The sequence below is a fragment of the Phoenix dactylifera genome, unplaced genomic scaffold, assembly GCF_009389715.1.
Source record: "Phoenix dactylifera cultivar Barhee BC4 unplaced genomic scaffold, palm_55x_up_171113_PBpolish2nd_filt_p 000602F, whole genome shotgun sequence".
In the NCBI taxonomy this organism is placed as follows: domain Eukaryota; kingdom Viridiplantae; phylum Streptophyta; class Magnoliopsida; order Arecales; family Arecaceae; genus Phoenix; species Phoenix dactylifera.
This window is the reverse complement of record NW_024067999.1, coordinates 200,500-219,436: the sequence shown is the minus strand read 5'-3', so window position 1 is coordinate 219,436 and position 18,937 is coordinate 200,500. Positions and strand designations below refer to the sequence as shown.

The 18,937-nt window shown below is 38.1% G+C and overlaps 1 protein-coding gene and 2 long non-coding RNA genes across 3 annotated transcripts in view; 1 reads left to right on the top strand and 2 right to left on the bottom strand.

Annotated features, from left to right (window-relative positions):
• The first annotated feature begins 3,745 nt into the window (after positions 1-3,745).
• LOC120106672 lies at positions 3,746-10,478 on the top strand. Its single transcript, XR_005508757.1, has 2 exons — positions 3,746-4,191; positions 6,889-10,478. It is a non-coding gene; the product is annotated as an uncharacterized LOC120106672 (long non-coding RNA).
• LOC120106673 lies at positions 4,198-6,882 on the bottom strand. Its single transcript, XR_005508758.1, has 2 exons — positions 5,668-6,882; positions 4,198-4,294 (listed from the first exon to the last, which is right to left on the bottom strand). It is a non-coding gene; the product is annotated as an uncharacterized LOC120106673 (long non-coding RNA).
• A 2,506-nt stretch (positions 10,479-12,984) lies between the features above and the next one.
• LOC103720268 (transcription factor MYB3R-5-like) overlaps positions 12,985-18,937 on the bottom strand; it is a 28,078-nt gene continuing 22,125 nt past the window's right edge. Inside the window, exons 8-9 of the mRNA XM_008809883.3 lie at positions 17,152-17,200; positions 12,985-14,390 (exon numbers count right to left, since the gene is read on the bottom strand). The gene's annotated coding sequence lies outside the window, so the exon portion shown is untranslated. The remainder of the gene's footprint in view (positions 14,391-17,151; positions 17,201-18,937) is intronic.

Here is an 18,937-nt window from a genome sequence, read left to right as displayed (position 1 = left end):
AGCATCTTCTGTAGAGAAAAATAGAGTGTGTTTCAGATAGAAAACAGAACGCGGAAGATTTTTTTTCCACTTCCAGCAACATGGGGGTAGTTACCGTAACCTGGGGGCACTTTGGGTACTATATTTTAAAGAAAACAGTAACTCAGGGACCGAAAATCAAAGAACCATTTAGTGGTGAACCGGAAGTTTTGTTTTTGGTCAACAGGGACCTCCTGTGACAGTGGGGTCTTTAAAGGGATGGAAAAGTAATTTCCCGAATATAAAAAATGTGGGGAGCTTTTCTGGGAAAAAGGTTGCTGATTTTAGAGTTTGGATCCACTTATAATTGCGCGAGAATGTATATTTTGGCCTCGTGGATAAAATAGGAAACTGGTAACATACAAGAAAACATTTTGTGGGAGGGATATAGAGTTACTTGGTGAAAGATGAGTATGTTATGGTAATAATGCGATTGAGCATATAACCTCGGTGGTGTTTGATTATAATTTTTTTATTTCTTAAATTATTTTTTAAAATGTAATATATGGTGGATGGACCGCTTTATTATGAATTTGTTTATTTTATATTTTATTTGTTGTTGATTTAAAAAAGTTTGATTTTGATGATACAAAATATTTAAGTAAAAATTTACTAATTGTTTGTCTGGAGCATACAAAAATATTCAAGGAAGCCAAGAGAATATCAATCTAAATTACTCAAAGTGGTAAGGATACAAGTCAAAATATGAAGTTTAGTATTAGAGTAGTCGACTTCAAGAGAACACGAGTCAACCCCGATACCATAAAAAAGATTGGCATGCTTTCAAAAGTTCATCCCTAGATAAGCGAAAGACGGAAAGGAGTGAAAAATTGGACATCCAACCACTAATCGACCCTAGAATGGCCCTAAACAGAAATTGAATGGTAGTTAAAAATCAGCCCTTTCGCAAGTCGACTCTAGTGGATCATGAGTTAACTCATAGCAAGCTCAAGTCAACTCTAAAGTTAGATAAGTCAACCCGATGATGCCACAGAAAAAAGACAGAATGCTGCAAAAATGAGCATTTTATCGAGTCGTCCCCTAGATGAAGACTCTAACCCTAAAGATCATAAGTCGATCCTTGAAGAAGCTGAGTCAACCCATCTGCGTCTGACAATAGTAGCGACTAATTTTTCTGCGAGAACGAAACCGATAAATTCACTCTCAATGGCTATTTCAGCATCTCTAATGGATAAAAATGACCCTCCAATAGTTTTTCAAGTAATAAATATTTTGGAACATTAGAAGAAAAGAATAAGAATCAAAAAACAAGCAAAAAATGTAGCATTTAGTATGAGTTTTTAAAAACTATATCCACCACACATTGAGAGATATTATTGCAGAGCTTTCAAGCACACTTCAAATTCAATAGAGGCTTCCTCATGAGCTTCAACGACTATTACTCTTCAAGGAGCTAATGTTCTTATATTTATTCTATTGAATTAATTATAATAAGTTTTAAGTGCTGAAACTTAGGAAAATTTGTGTTGTATCCATATTAAGCCTAGGGAAGGCTTAGAAAAAGGGATGGTAGTGGTTAATTACCTATGAAAATCAACTAGATTGATTGTGAGCCTGTATAAAATAATCTGGCTATACTCTTGAATAGATTATAGTGTTATTCTTAAGATGTTTTTTTTGGAGAGTGAACGTAGGTGCTAAGTTTAGCACCAAACCATCATAAAATTAGTGTCTTGCTTGTCTCCTGTAATTTAAATTTTCTACCTCATGTACTTGCTCTCTCACTTCTCATGCACTTCGAAAATCAAATATACTAAATGCAGCTTAGTTGTAACAATTTTATAACATAATTCATCCTCCTCTCTTGGGTTACATATCCGGGCAATAAGTGGTGTCAAAGTTGGTACTCTTTCCTCCACATCGCCCCCTCGCCCACCCGCGCTGACTCAACTGCCAAAGAGAAAAAGATCTATGGCAACCCAATTGGATCCTCCCTTGACGATAGTTAGTCGACTAACCATTCTCTACTATTCAGTAGTGTGAATTACACAAACTAAAAAGCACACATGCACATTATTGTTTAAGGAAAGAGTCCGATGATTCTAGGGTCTCTTTGTTCTTTGATTTTATCAACCATGGATGGGGAAGAAGATGGACCAAGCTTTAAGGTTAGGGTTCAAAGCAAAATTTGTTAGAAGAGAACTCGGACTCAAAAGTAGACAGAAGAAAAAGATAAGTCATACCTTATAATAGGGCCAAGAAGATGGTTGTGTATGGAGAAAGGATAGACGAGTTGTAGATTGTATTGTGAAAATTATTATAAAAGACGCTTAATCAAATCAAGCCGACAAAGTGGGACCTACATATAAGAGTTTGGCCGGGTCAGAAGCTGACACCAGAGCTTGGCATCAGTTACATCCTATCACTTTTCTAATCATCGGATAATAAGATGTAGGGGGCATTGTTTGCATCATATCCTACAATAGTTGGACTAATGGATCACCTGTTTATAACAAATCCAGCATGCACAGTCAGACAATGGGCCACTTTGATTAAAATTGATTATGTGATGCTAGAGTGCTTATATTGGCCCAATAGGTTGGCCCAGTATAGTCAGGAATTGGTTGTAGTTTAAGTCAACTGAAGCGAAAAAATCTAATTGCAATAAATTTAGAAGTATAGGCAGTTGAAGGCATAGTAAAATGAGAGTGGATGTTAACCATGATGTGTATGTGTAACTGTATGGAAAGTAGAGATAAAAAAAGTTTGTAAAAGAGAGAAAGAACATTTATATAACAATAAAATCTGTCTCTTTACATTATTATTTTTACTGTGCTTTAGTTTTTACAGTAGTATTATAATAAATCAAGGCAGCATACTATTATTCTCAAAAATTCTTAAATTTACAAAACATTGGAATCCGATACCATCCTCTTTAAGTTTTAGCTATAGAGTGGTTGCATACATTCTCCTTTCATCGTTAGCTTGATATTCTAGTTTAACTAGAAAATAAACGAAACAGATACAACGCGAATTGGTTTGGAGTAAAGAATGCAACAACCATGCAGCTAGGGGTGGCAATCGGGTCGGGTCGGATCATAAATGGATCGGATCATAAACGGGTCGGGTCAGAAAATCATAAACCTGAATCCGACCTGTTTATTAAGCAGGTCAGAAATTACAACCTGAACCTGACCTGTTTATTAAACAGGTAACCTGACCCGATCCGTTTAACCTGTTTAATAAACAGTTAACATGTTTATCCAACCCGACCCGACCTGTTTAACCTGTTTGCCCAACCTGATCCATTTAACCTGTTTAGACCTGTTTAACCTGCCCAACCCAACCTGTTTAACCTGCCCAATCCGACCTGTTTAGACCTGTTTAACCTGTTTAACCCGTTTAACCTGTTTAGACCTGTTTAACCTGCCCAACAGTTAAACGGATTAAACGGTTTAAACGGATCAGATATCTAAAACCTATATCCGACCCATTTAATAAACAGGTTAAACGGGTCGACCTGTTTACGATCCGAATCTGTTTAGACTAAACCCAAATCTATTTATGATGGATCGAATACGGATCGGATTGACGGATCGAGTCATATTTTGCCGCCCATAACTTTGTGGCAGACAAATAACCGCAGCGACTTCTCTCCTGAATTAACCAAAAATACCGTCAATCCGATCTCCTAAAAAAAGAAACCAAAAGTTTTGCCCCCCGCTGTTACGCTATACTCAAAAACACCCGTTCAACGGTCCCGTGGCCTTTTTTTGTCCTGTCCGCTGTTACCCCAAATCTCTCTCCACCCATCTCTCTCTAGCTTTTACCTCTTCTGGCTCTTGAGGAAAGCCAAAAGAATAGCCCCCATAGTCGTGTCGATCTCCTACTCTTCGTCCTCCGGCGAGCAGGCCATCGACACGAAGCGTAGGTGATGGAGAACCAGGGGTTTCTGTCGTACGAGAGGCTGGAAGGGATGGCGAACTGGGTGGGGATGAGCGTGGCGTCGGCCTTCTTCGCCTCCCTGGAGCGCTGCTCCTGCATCAATCTCAGCACCGCCGAGGACGAGGGCGAGGAGGAGGAGGAGGCCAAAGACCGTCCCCTCATGCTCACCAACCCCGTCAATTTCGACTCCGTCCACAGCGACGATTCCAAGACCTCCCCCGTCTAATCCTCCTAGATCCTTGATCAGTTAATGATGATGATCAACTGGTACTCTTTTTTTCCTTATTCTGCCTCTGTGTGATGATGGTGCCGATTTGTTCTGTTTCTTGTTTCCTGCCTGCCTGTTTTGGGTACGCAATGATGATTGCTGCTGGTTCCGGGGACTTTTTTTTTTTTTTTTTTTTTTTTTTTGCTAATGCGGGTGGATCAGACCTGACGAGACCGGATACACCCAATAAAGTCAGAAAATAAAATACCTCGGAGTGCCAGAGGCACCTCCCCATCGCCACTCCATAAGGTGCTTCCGGAGTGAGAAGCTACATACGCAGCTACCCAATCCGCAGCAGCATTACCTTCACGGTAAATATGCTTGGCCCGAAAGACCCATCCATCCCTCGCCATAACCCAAATGTCACGGAGCAAGGGATGGTCACACCCGCCACGCCTTGGACCCCCCTGGATCCAACTGACAATGGTGGCTGAGTCACCCTCCAGGATAATGGACCTGGCCCGTAAGACACACCGGGCATGGCGAAGGCCTGCCCAGGCTGCTGTCAGCTCCGCGCTGGGAACTGAAGTGTCAAATAACTGACTGCCACCGGCAGCCACAACCCTGGCACACGGGTCCCGGATAACAAAATCCGCGCCTCCCCGCGTGCCACCATCCAAAACAGACCCATCAAAGTTGACCTTGAGGAAACTCGGGGGTGGGGGCTCCCAGGTGAAAAACACCGTACGAGAGGCTGCCGAAGCAGAGTGGGAACCCTAGGTGTCCCGAGCTATCAAGGTCCCTCCAACAGGGATAGTGTAACACAGCTCCGCCGCCTGAGCGCGGGCACTCTCGACAACAAATCGCGGCGACATACGTCGTTCGCTGAAAGTACGAGCATTCCTGGCCAACCAGATCTGGTAGGCAATACAGGTAGCTCGGACAGCCTCCTGACGCAGCACCAAGGACTCCGAACCCTGACGCATGGCCTGTAAGAACAGGTCCCTACATCGCCATACCACCGGTGGAACCCCTGCCAACCGCCAAGTGCCCCTAGCCCATGTGCACCGAAACAGGGCATGGTCCACCGTCTCGGCCACACCACAAGCCCCACACACCGATGGGATCCTCACTCCTCGACCTGCGAGTACAGCTCTCGTAGGAAGACGGTCCCAGGCCACCTTCCAGAGGAACAACGCGACCCTCGGGTGGAGCCTCAATCGCCAGATCCAGGCAAAATCCGGGCCAGGCTCATAATCCTGCCGCAGGATATGGGAGAGATCGCCCATCCTGACCCTGGATCTGGTCGAGGAACCCCACACACGTACATCTGGTCCGCCACTCTGTGGTAACGGTAGTGAGCGAACCCGCTCTGCCAAAAACTGCCCGAACAAACGGGCCAACTGAGTCTCATCCCAACCAGCCACCCCGGGGGTCATGAGATCACAAACCTGCAGACCCACCCCAGCCTCGACACTAACCATAGTCGGCCAAAGTCGCAGCGGGAGGCCGTCGACCCATGGGTCTCCAGCTACGTCGTTCCGGGGACTTCAATGATGCGTTTGTTTGGGGATGATGTATGTGAATTTGGATTAGAATCTTCTTGATTAACTATTTCTCTGAGATCTGCCTTTTTCTGTTGAATTTGGAACGACTTTATTTGAATTGTGTTGAATTGGTCGAGATTTCCAAATAATTGAAAATAAGATTAGAGCTTCTGGTTGTTGGAATGCCTCTGTGTTGAATTGTTGGGGTGGAGATTACGCTAACAGTTGCAACCTTTTCGTTTTTTCTTTTCTGATAAAAGCTTGTATGCATCGTGTGTGTTTTCCTTTTTGATACATGCAGTAATGCGCACATCAGGCTTTAATTTTTCGGCTTCCTATTGGGTTATACCAATCGGCCTGAAGCAACATTCTGTTTTGTGACGATTTAATTTCTTTCAATAACCAATGGTCCATGATAGGTAGCAGACTGATGGAAGATGCTCGCCATTCTTCTTATTCATGGGTGGTTTGCTTTAGTTCGTTATTTGATTTTGTTTTTCACCTGATGGGCAATAAAACACATGTTAATTGTAAATCATGAGTAATAATGCGATTTCTGGGGACTATCCAAACAGCTCGATTATGCAAATTTCAGAAATAATGATATTCCAGGTGTGTGAATCAGATAATTGAAATTATTATTTTGAATCAATGCATCCAGTTGCGGCCTTATTGTTGTTCTTATTATTTTGAATCTGATGATCATAAATGATACAGTTCTCATACATTCTGATGCACCATTAGTTCATTCTTTTTGTTCGGTATAGAAAATCCGCTATCTTTTCTAGGATTGAAGGAGAACATTAGTTGTGATCAGACGATGGATGTCTATAACCTAGCAAAAGATAGATTCTTTTACTTCCATTCTTGATCCAAATATGGATTGGACCATCTATGTGATTTTTCTTGCTTTATTTATACAATGTATTTCTAAAATTTGCTGTATAATAGCAAAAGAATCAAACATTAATGTGTATGTGGCAAAAAGCTGAATATTGACTTACAATAGCTTTCATTGTTCTTGTGCCCACACAAGTTCCTCGCTTGTTTACCCAATAGGTACTCCAGCTCATGTAGGCTTCATTTTCCCAATTCAAGGATGAATTCAGACCTGTTTCTCCATAGTTATCGGTTTGAGCAGACAAAGCATCCATGCCACACCATTTCAGTGTTTTGTTTGAAAAGCTGTTTGAATCAAGTTCTTTGCAGGTGATACATCACAGTCCTTGGTCTATGCAACTCAACATCACAGTCTCCTCTCATTTGGAGGATCCACATGCTGACGATGTTCTTTCTGCAGCATCTATTATTGCCATCACTTTGTGGGTAAATCACACACATCATGATGTCGCAAGATACCTTCTCTGCAGGCCACATCATGGATATATTCAATCCTTATTTTTCATATCAGTTAGTAGTGGACATTCTGTTTGTGTTAACCCTTTGATGGATGATTACTTTGCATCTCAGAGTCTTGTTATGAGCATGGCACTTAGCAGTATAAATAAAACCATTGATTTTGATTCTCCCAAGCCATCAGTGTCTTCCTATGTGGAGCCCCATTTAATTGCATAACACTTTCTTAGCTGTTTATTCCATCATGATGATATATGCAGAGGTTGTCTTTAAGGTGGAAGATGAACTTTAAGAGGAGCTCTCACAAAGCAATGCTCCATGTGTTTTTCAGAACTGTATGTTCATCTACTTGCAATATGCAACAATAAACTTTTAAGAGGAGTTCTCACAAAGCAATGCTCCATGTGTTTTTCAGATCTGTATGTTCATCTGCTTGCAATATGCAGCAATAACCTCTTAGAGGCTTATATCAGTGAGATGCAATCAAATCGGGATGAGCTCTCTTCTTATCCACGTAAAATTCGTGTCAACTTTGTAATCTCTGCATTCCATTCTTATCCACGTAAAAATTTGTGTCACGTTGGTAATCTCTCAATTCCAAGGCATCTTTAATTCTTGATAAAGATGCAACTTATTATTGTAAAATTCCTAAAAAAAAGAGGTGGAAACTCATTGGGGGATAAGGTCTCCGGGTTGGACCAAATACTGAATATGATTGAACGTAAATACGTAGAAAAAATTGATGAAGGTTATTTTATTTTTCTCATGTTTAATGTAAATTTATATTGGTTTATTGAATTTCTGTAGTAGAATCGTCTACCATAAATAGAGGGCTGAAACCCATAAAAATCACTCGAAACTTATTGAATGTTTGGGTATCTCAGTTTTTCCTTTTTTTAAAAAATGAAGGCTTACTCTTTTTCCAGAAGTGTGCAGACAGATTATGCCTTGCTTACTCCTTTTTATGCCAAAGATAGCATAGAAGTTGCTGGCTTGCTGGACATGCAATAAATCATAGCTTAATAGTAAATTTTGATATGCTGGGATTGCAATTAACTTCTTGACCTCAATATTCCTAGCACCGATTATGAGATAATTTTGACCTCATGACAACCCCTCATTTGCACACAAAGGAAATGTCTCCTTCTCCTTTCATCCTTGCTTCTATTCACTCTCCCCCGTTTGAGCAGATAATGCTTTCAGTGTGATATCAACCATCTTTAAATAGACTACTTGTTTACAAGCATGTGCATTGAACATGTTAATTACTATTACACTAGTGTTTGGCATGTGCAATGCACATGGGAGGAAGATGGATGGCTTTGATCACTTGTTGTAAAATTGAGATTCCAAAAATAAAGGAAAAACATTATCTACCCAATTGAAATTTTAGGGAAAAAAAATAGGATTAATTACATGGCATGAGTTTTGTCCAGCCACAAGCCCCTTACTACTTATTTATATAGATAGAGAGAGAGATTGTATGGTTTTTAGGCCATATTTGAGACGTGCAGAAATCTAGGTTTAAGTGCACTTTAGATTGTATAGAGATTTTAAGAATGCTTTAAATATTTTCTCATAAATGAAAGAAAGTTTAACATGAGTCAGAAATGATGGAAAAGAAAAAAATCCTTGTTGGTCAGGATAGATAAGATTAAGGAAAACTCTTTTCTTCTTCTTCTTCTTTTGATTGCCTATTGATTTGTTGTTTGAAGTTCTGCTTTGATACTTCACATTTGGAGTGAGGAACCTTTATTTGTCATGGAGAGAGACAACTCTTTGTGGTTATTCCCCTTCCCCTTCTCTCCAGAAGAAAAAGACCTATGTCTGACTTTTGTGAATGCGTAACATGGGAACATGTTGCTTTTAAACTGGTGATAGCCAATTGAGGATCTTCAAGAAGTTATTTGAGAAATCTAGTTCAACGTTTCTCCCTTTTCTTTGACTCTTGAAACTCATTGTACATTTAGCAGACTTCATATGGCCTTGTGCAGAAACTAATGATATTATTTCTTTTTCTTCTCTTGCTGTTCGAGCTTTAGGACTAGGTTAATTCCACCTCGGCTTGCAACTAATTTTGAGCCGATAAGCTGGTTTCAACATTGGTCCTGTTTGAACTTGAGGTCGATTCAAGCCCAATTCAAGCTAGGCTCAAGTTGACTCAAGCTTCTCATTAATCTCACAACTGATGTGACACCACTAATATGTATCCTGGCAGAAGCTTATAGGGCTACACAATGGGTCAACAATATTTTCTGAGGAGGGTGGCATAATGTGTCCATCTCTTGAAAGCCTTCCTTTCTTTCATTCTTAAATTATATTGTCTTTTATTTTGTCCGTCTATCAACTCTTATGGACCTTTTCCTTCCTCTTGTTAAATTACTATTTCCCTCACCCCTGTGACCCCTCTCCGGGGCACACCTTCTTTTGGAAGCATTTGCAAATATTTGCTTCCACCATTGCCCAAGTTTTTCTTGGTTTTAATGCCATTATTTGCTTGTTATATTGCAACAAACTTGCTGCGTCCATTCCATGCGGGTTGTGATGTTTTCCCTACAAGACCTTGCATTATTATTTGCTAGTATATAAATCTGTTCAGTGCACTTTTACGTGCAAGAAATTTTTTTTTTTTCTGGTCCAACATAATTTACAGACTCCCATTGTCAAGATGAGGTTTCCTGCAATTATTTTTCTCCGTCAAACATTCCATGTGTCCTTCATTTTTCTTTGGTTGATATGTGAAAACCAATTATCTTATTGTTTACTTGCTTCCAATTTTAGTACCAGTTTAAATTTTGAATTAAATGACTATATTTGAGAAGTATGACTATTTCCACTGTTAACCCTGATATACAATGCTGACTTGTTATCTATCAATTATCCTTGATTATCTGTGGTGCTAATTTTTATCTGTCATTGACACAATTGTCTCTTCATGTGCATGGTCCAAGCCATGTATGAGGAGGAGGTGATAAAGCCTTCCTTGTCAGCTTAAGCTTGGATTCTTGTTTGTCTTTGACTCAGTTATACCTCTACATGGATGGTTCAGGGTGCACATTAAAAAGGGATATTAAGCTTAATCTACATTGTTGACCCATCCTCTATCAGGTCAAGCTTTGAGGACTGATTCTTGTCTGTCTTTTGCTCAATTTTCTTTTCACGAGCATGGTTCAGACCACACATAAGAAGGCCTGTTAAGCCTAATATACAATGTTGGCCCATTCTCTATCAGCTTAAGCTTTTGGGATCGTGCAGTTATTTGGCATCCACTTCCAACCTTTTTAGAATTTTATGATGGTTATTTTTGTTTGGAGTGTCTAGATGTAAACATTTTAAGGTTGGAGTCTTTTATGAAATGGTATAGAATATGAAACACTATCTAAGAGAAGAGATGGTGCTAGTAATATTGAGCCATGGAAGTGGCAGAATGTTGTGATACAAAATGTAGGGGCATTCTCTTGCAATTGTTGCATTAATGATCATGAATGAAGATAAGCGCAGCAGCCACAGATCCTTTTTAGTTGAGAGATTGACAACTTGAAACTGACCATTTTGAGGGTGCCTTTGCTTTTAATTGGCTTTAGACACTGCTTTCGAATAGCTTCATCTAGCTATATACTGTCCATGATTATGTACATCTTTCGTGAAAGGAAACTCAAAACAGGAGGCAAATATGCTGGCCAATCTTTTACTGAAACTCAGGGCAATCTTCTCCACTGTTGATATTAACGGCATATGATGGCCCTTTGATTTTCCTGTGTTATGTTACTTTATCAATAGCAATACAAAGATATTTTTAATCAGAATTAGAAACCTTGGGTGTTTTGTAAAGGAGAGAAGGTTTGTTCTTCCCAACGAAGTTCTCCAGTTGTCTACACACTTGTATAACGTAAAAATATTGTGGGTAATGGATGTGAAGGAACCTGATTTAGCTCCCTTGTGATGTGGATACTTCATTTTGGCCGAGAATAAGTGCAATATTAGAAGGATTCTGGGATTTGTTTTTGTCCCATCATCACCTCTTCATGCACCTTTGGAGATTTATAGTCGAATCTTATAAGCGTGTTGTGAAACATTCTTAATCCTGCAACAGACCTAAAAGTTTCTTCTGCCTTGTGCTATGATCTTCATTCATGAGGAAGTATCATGTCATGCTTTATGGGGCGACCTAACCGTCAAAGCCATTGGATTAAGAAAATTTGATGCGCTGGAGTCCATTACTAAACAGTTTTACATCAAATTTTTGCTTAAAACCACTATATATTGAGTAAAATTTCGCTTGTACATGTCCAGCTAGCAGGAAAATTACTTGATGGATTAGGTCCACTGTGGTTTTAGAATGAATTCATCCTAAGTGGATTTAATTCATTCTTTTAAGGCCGATTCATTTCATCCTTTTAAGGCCGATTCATTTGAAACTAGGTTCAGATATGATCTACCTAATAATTTCTCCAGCTAGCATTGATCCTTCCCATCGGATCTGTAAACCCGCTCGTCCAGCCATCAGATCACATCCAACTCAATCCTGACGTAATGGTAAACAACTCAATTTCCAACAGCCTCAAGTAAATGGTTTGAGTCTGGATCCCCACAGCTAACCAAACTCTTTGAGGGTTGACTTTTCTAGCAATCGAGCCCAAATTCTATCATTTGGAGCCTGAAACAGGTCTTTCAAAGCGAAACTCTCCTTTCAAGATAAAATTTTGACCAGGCGTAACTCTCTATTTGAGAAGAATCAGACAAAGCGATAGACAAAGCGATAGAAAGTAGGATTGTTGTAAAAGTTGAGATCTACCTTCTCAAGATTTTTAGCTTTTTCTAAAAGATTTTTACTAGTAATGTCTATTTTAGGAAAGAGAGTTCTACTAGATTTAGGAAGAGAAATCCAAATTATGCTAGGACGGATCTCACATTATAAATATAGGCTACGTAGCTCATTTTCTAAATATTAATAAAAGAAAAGGAGACTTAAAGCCCTATTTTTGAAATTCTACTATCTTCTTCTAGTTATTTTCCGAGAAATTTGAGTTAAGCGGATTAAAGAAAATCTTTCTTTTCTTTGATCGGATCACTTGGTACACCATTTTCTATCATCTATTTATTCTTCTATGATAATGCAACAAAACATTTTAATACATTTCATTTTATATGGCCGTTTGACTCACGAAGATGCACAGAAGCATATAAGCCTTTATATGCCTCCTTTGGTTCATGGTACTTCACCCTCCTGGAGTCTTCCATGAAACCAAAGTTAGGAATCCTCTCATCTTTTAAAAAGTAAAAGAAATGATTCATGGGAAGTATCCAAGAAAATGAAAAGGCTTACGAATCAAAGACTTCATAAGAAGATTCCACTTGAATTTTATTAATTTCGATATAAGCAAGGTACAAGAAGGAAGATATATTGCGCTAGAAATCAACACAAAAATATGGAATAAGTAATATACTCCCTTTCTCATTTCCTGAGTGAGGAGAATGAACCTCTTCGGCAGAACTTCGCAAGCATCCATATATACTTTGTGCGGTATACACGAGAGAGATAGAGAGAGTTTGTGTGTTTAGGCTAAGTTTGTTCCTTGTTTCAATACTTACAATCTAAATAATATATTAAAAACAATTCTATAAAACCCACAATTTGGCAAATCCTTATTGCTGATCTCCTAGCATTTATTGAAAATGTACTCCAATACTTGCTTCTTGTTCCAATGCATATTAGTCTATTTAGATAATAATTTAAATAAACAGGAATGCTAGGGCAGCTCACAAGCTGGTTAGCCACCTCATGAATGTCTTAGAATTTATAGAAGATTGAGGATAATGTGGCTCACCATGAGGATTTTGCAGTATGTCGATGTTGATAGGGACCTGCCAGTATGATTAGTTGATTGAGACTTCCATGGCGATTTATATTTACTAGAACTAGTGAGATAAAATATGTAAAATGCATGCTGATAATGCACAAAAATTAATATCCAGCAGTCTAATATTGAAAATTGAAATACAGGACATTCCAAAAGGAATACATCTCCATTAAAAAGACATATTAAGGAAAAAAGTGATAATATCTTTTTTAGTTCATACATGCATATGCTTTTGGGATAAATCTAAGGAAATTATTCTTTCAGTTTCTGGTTGCAGCTAAACCTTGGGGAGAGCTACATAAATCACAACGATAGAGCACATACCACATCGACCACTCGTGGCCCTTTTTCTACAGATTTTGTAGCATCAGATTCTTCATGTTTTAAAAAATCGTGACAGAAGCAAAGCTGGTCGCCACTCAGATAAACAGTTCCGTTGCAATTGACATGGTTGCTGCTTCCTATGTGCACATGTTCAGACTCCAAAACATCCTCAAAATTTTCAGCCCTCCAAGAAAAATTGTTAATGCCGGCAGAATATCTTGCATCAGCAGTTTCCATCTGACTTTTCTTGAGACAACGGTTTAATTCTCTAACATCCTTGATTTCTCATAAGAGGAGTTTTATCAAAACCCTTTGCTGCACTTCTTAAAATAGAGACTGGGCTGCTCGGAATAAAGAAAGACTTAAAGCAAGGTCTGGTGGTGTAGAACAATGAACAGGACTTGGTGTAGGTTGAATATGATTGTTTGATTTAGACAACTTTTCACTTGAAAGGCAACCATCTACATCCATCAACTGCAACGGTGCAAAAGATAAGGAACCAAAATTTCCATTCTGAAAATATCGAGGTGCAGTAATATTTCTGTTGGTAGCAGCAGTTACGTCACTGTCCCATGCCCATAAACTTGAGATACTGGTACGTGAGATCTGGTTTTCTTCATTTTCCACCAATATGAGTAGCAAGTGAAACGATCCATCAATCCCTTAGCAGCGGGAAAGGAGTCTATCTATCTGCCTATCTTTAAACTTTTGTTAACATCTCTTAAGGGCCAAATCACCAGAATTTGACAAGCTCTGCCATAATCACTTCGGAGATTTGTAATTAGTTTCCCTTGATGTAGTGCAAAGAATCATCTTCCGCAATTGATTCCACCACTTTGCTTATGCATTAGAATCTTCTTGCAGTTAGGTATGCTACCTGCTCTTAAACACTTGGAATCTCCTGTAGAAATGGACTGCCAGTCCAAATATTGCTCTTTTGGGCTGGTAGTGTGATAACCCAGACACACATTGGAAGTGATAGGCCTGTCTATATTTAGTTCCCGATCGTCGCTGGCATATCTCTTCAAAGGATCTGCTTTTGGACATTCTGCATTGTTCACATCAAGAGCAACAGCCCCAAAAGGTTGTTCAATAAACCCTGATGCTAAAAATGGATGCAATCTCTTCCTGACAGAACAGTTCCAGCGATTCTTTGTGGAGTTATATGACCTGATAATAAAAAATAAATAAGTTGATAGATATCCGAGAAGGTAAAGATAATTACATGCAGCATGCTAAATTTTGACTAAAGTGAATTGACAGTCTCTCACAGAAAATAGCACACCTCTGCAACTCTTCCAAAGTTAATTTCTAATTGATAATTACGTATCTAAATGACTTCTAAATACTGAAAGAATTTTAAATTATCCATACTGAAAGTAAATATCGTTGGTTATAAGCTGCCATACCACAAATTAAATTTACTGCTCATATGCTATCAATAGTCACCTAGCCTCCATCTAACATAAAAATTGCTTAAAGAGTGCAAGCTCTAGATAGTTCATATTAAGAAGTTCAACATGGATTTTGAACCACAATAAATGAGTTCTATTCCATATATTTCACAATAAATCCAAAGGAGCTTCCTGGTAACATGGTAAAGAGGAGAGGACAAATAACTACCAAATAACACGAGTGAACAATGTATATGCAAATAACAATTTTACAAGGGTATTCATACAATTTCACATAATTAAGAGGGTTTATGTGCAAAAACAATAATTTTATTTTTGTCTATTTTAATTTGTTTTAACACTCAGATTTTAGTCTAGTGCCTGCTCCTCAATGTTTTCTGCAAAAATATTTCTCAAGAAAAAGATTGATTAAGCAATTAGATAACAAAAAGAGTTATGGAAGTTCTTTTGCTAATCATGAGATTAGTCTACGTTATTCTTCTTCATTTTTAACAACCACAATATCTTATTTCATCAAAATATAGCTTATCATATTTATTGTTATAGATGCATATATGAGGGCATGTATTAGAATATAAAAAAGGATTAGAATCTCTTAAAGGCACACGATAGGTGGAAGAATCCATCAATTATCCCCAAGCAAAATTATTGAAAAAATTCAGAACTTTTCAGACTTATTAATAACCTCTGCGGCCATGTGGTAGAAGGTCATCCCTTATGCTGTATACTTTAAGCCACTTTTCTTTGGAGCTTTAGATTTTCTAGAAAAAAAATCTCTAGTATATCCTAAAATTTCAATATTTAGAAGGGTATGTATGCAAAAAGAAAACATATTTTTTCAAATTGATATATGACACAACTAACCCCAGAACAAATAAACTTAAAAATTTTGATAGAACTTTTGGGTCTTGATGATATCATAGAAGTCAAAAATCTAAGAAATTGCAAAATTGATTGGTTTATTTTTTAGCTTGCCTCTCTAGCTGAATTTTGCATGCCATGTTGCATACACAGAGCATGTCAAAGTGAACTTTAAGAAGTTCTCAGGAAAAGTTAAAAACCAACAGATTTAGCAAATAGTATATGGATTGTTGTTTCAATGGTGATACAACTACAAATGAATTCCCTATCAAGACTAATTACCTAGAAATATAGATTCAGTTATTCTATTATTATGGATCCACTATATAAAATTACAAATAGATCGGGAGAAAATAAAGACTTGTCAAATGTATATCCAGATGATTGACACATAGCACTTGAAACATCAAGAAAATTTAGGGGCAACAAAGACCACATTGTCATGTTTTCAGATTATGGGCAATAAAATGATTCAAGAACATGAAATGACCATGGTAGGGACAAGAAAACTGATGTTGATGTGTGATAAAGCTAAAACCTATAGGATGATGATGACTACTATCATGCCCCAGATCTAGAGCAAGACATGGTCATCCTATCGCGCGGTATTGCCCACAATAACACAAAGCCCACAATAGAAAATTTGTATAATAAGCCAATAATAAAAGTGGTCATAAGATTTTTTATTTATTAAACAAAGAGGAGCGGGTATAGAGCATCTAATTCCAACATTTGAATATTCAATGCTACATAACCCATAATTTTATGTCATAAACCCTTTTTTTATTAATAGCTTGCTACTACGCTTCAAGCTTATTAGAGCATCCGTCATTTCATTTTTTCCTCCTCGCTCCAAGCAACCTAAATTATCTAAAAAAATATAAAAAGACGAATGAGCTTAACGTCTCAGTAAGTACCATGCACCATCTTATCGGATCAAACATAAATTTTTACATGATTAAACATACCATTAGAAAAGTAAATTTTTATTATAAAATAGAGCATTTCATAGACATAATAACAAACCATATCATAGCAATCCAATCATATATGTACAAATCATGCAAGTTCGTAAAGCCAAATTTGAGTGCAATTAAAATATTTGTAATCATCAGATATTTGCTAATTAGCCACATAATCTATTAAAGCAATGCTCATAGATTTGTCGTGCTACAATCACTATAACCCATAACAGGACCAATTTGATAATCGACAAGGAATAATAGTTCGTAATCGTTCCCAACTTTAACCCATTGGCAAATGGTGATTTTTATTAGATGCTAGCTCTAGGATGTCGATTGGCCCCCATATCTAGGGGCGGTCATGGCTATCTGAGAGCTTTTAAAATATTTCATATTTTCTATAAATCATACTTAAATAATTAGGTTGAAAAAATGCTAAGTAGCATCATAAAAGTTTGAAATGCATAATCATGCAACATATATGTCATTTCATAGTAGCATGCATTTTTTTCATAATTTTAGAGAAGATAATTCATGTATAAATCATTTATAGTAAAGCACGATGCTAAAATATGAATTATTCATAATCATAAAAAAATTTAAAAAGAATGCAAGTCCAATCACATCATTATAATTTATATTTTCATACCTTATATAAATTAAATTAGCAAGGTTTGTGTCGAGGTCACTTACATTTGTTCACCCAAAGATCACTAAGCTCAAATGGGCAAATCGGCTGCGCCTGTCCAAAACCATTTAAGAAGATAAATTAATTGATATTCGACTATTTAAAAATCTAAATACAAATTAAGAAAAAATTGAAATGGACTTGAACAGGCTTCAAGTCCAAACTAGGTAAAGAGGTAGAAAAGACTGGTCTAAGCGGTCACTGCAACATCGATCTAGGACCCTTAAATAAGATCTATAAATCAGGTAGAGAGAGAAAGAATGAACCAAAAATGGGATCTCTCTATCTTCCTTTTTTCTCTTTTTTTCCAATCATCTCTCCCCTCTCTTTTTTTTTTATTTTTCCTTTTTTTTCTTTTTTTCTCTTCTCTCTTTTTTTCCTTTCTTTTCTTCTTTGTCGCCCACTTCTCTTTTCTTGGGAGGAACAGGGAGGCATGTGAGCCTACCCCACCAAGGAACAAAGGCGAGGAGGAGGCCCTCGGGCTGACCGCAGTTGCAGCCGGAGGACCGAAGGTTGTAGCCGAAGGAGCAACCAAAGATTCGGCAACAAGGTTGCGGGTGGAACAACCAGAGTGAGGTGGTGAAAAGAATTGGTATGTTTTTCCTTTTTTGGTCTATTTTTGGTGACCTTTTGCTGGATTCTGGCCATTGCTGGGTTGATCAAAAAGAGAAAGAATGAGGGAGGAAATCTTGGCTCCAACGAGCTTGAGGTTGTAGATCTGGCGTCTCAAAATAGGGCATGGTGAGCCCAAGTAAAGAAAGGAAGAGGAAAGAAAGGGAGGAGAGAAGAAGAGGAGAAGAGAGAAGATTGTGGTGGTGTTGGCAATTGGACAAGGAGAAGAAATAGAAGGACGAGACTGATCTCCTTGTGTTGTCCTTTCAAGATTGGAGACTTGCCAGCAAAGAGATTGGCCGAAAAGGAAAGAAGGGGGTGGAGCCTCAGTGAAATTGCATGGCCTTGCCCTCCCTTGCAGCGGCTAGCTGGGATAAGTTCTACCCAGCTATCCTACGGCAAATTAAGGTTGGTCATTCTTCCCTTCTTAAAAAAAATTGTCCTCAAAATTGCATACTTGAGTCTTCAAAAAGTTGCGGGTGCTTCGGTCGCATTTCATCCTCAAGTTCCAATTGCCTCTCTTTATTGTAGATTTTCGTTGATTGACCTAGACAAATCAACTGGATTTGGTTGTGAACCCAAAAATAACTAGGCTATAATCTGGATTATAGATTATAGTGAAATTCTCAAGAAAAGAGTCTTGGGGAGTGTAGATGTAGGTGCAGGGTTGGCACCGAACTACTATATTTTTTTTGTATTTGCCTTGTTTGTTTTACTTGCTTTTATCTTTAGCATATCTGCTTATTAGTTTATTGCTAAAGTTTATCTTCTTCCATTAAGTATTTAATTCTACTGCATTTAGCAAAAAATTTTGAAAAACCAATTCACCCCCCTATTGGGTTGTATAGCTGGGCAACAAGTGGTATCAGGGCCCTGGTACTCAAGCCATTCATTGACCTAACCGTCAAGAGTTAAAGAGCTATGGCAGCCACTGTTTGAATCTCTCTATCTGAGGAACAATCCATAAATAGACCTCCATTTTTCAATGGCTTAATATACTTATTGGAAAGCACGCATGCACATTTTTATTCAAGTACTAAACTACGACATGTGAAGTGTCATAGTTAATGGACCTCACACACCCACAAAAATAATTGATGGTGCGTCTCTTCCTAAATCCGAAGGAGAATGGGATGAATCAGATAAGAAAATGGCACAGTTAAATCCTAAGTTCATGAA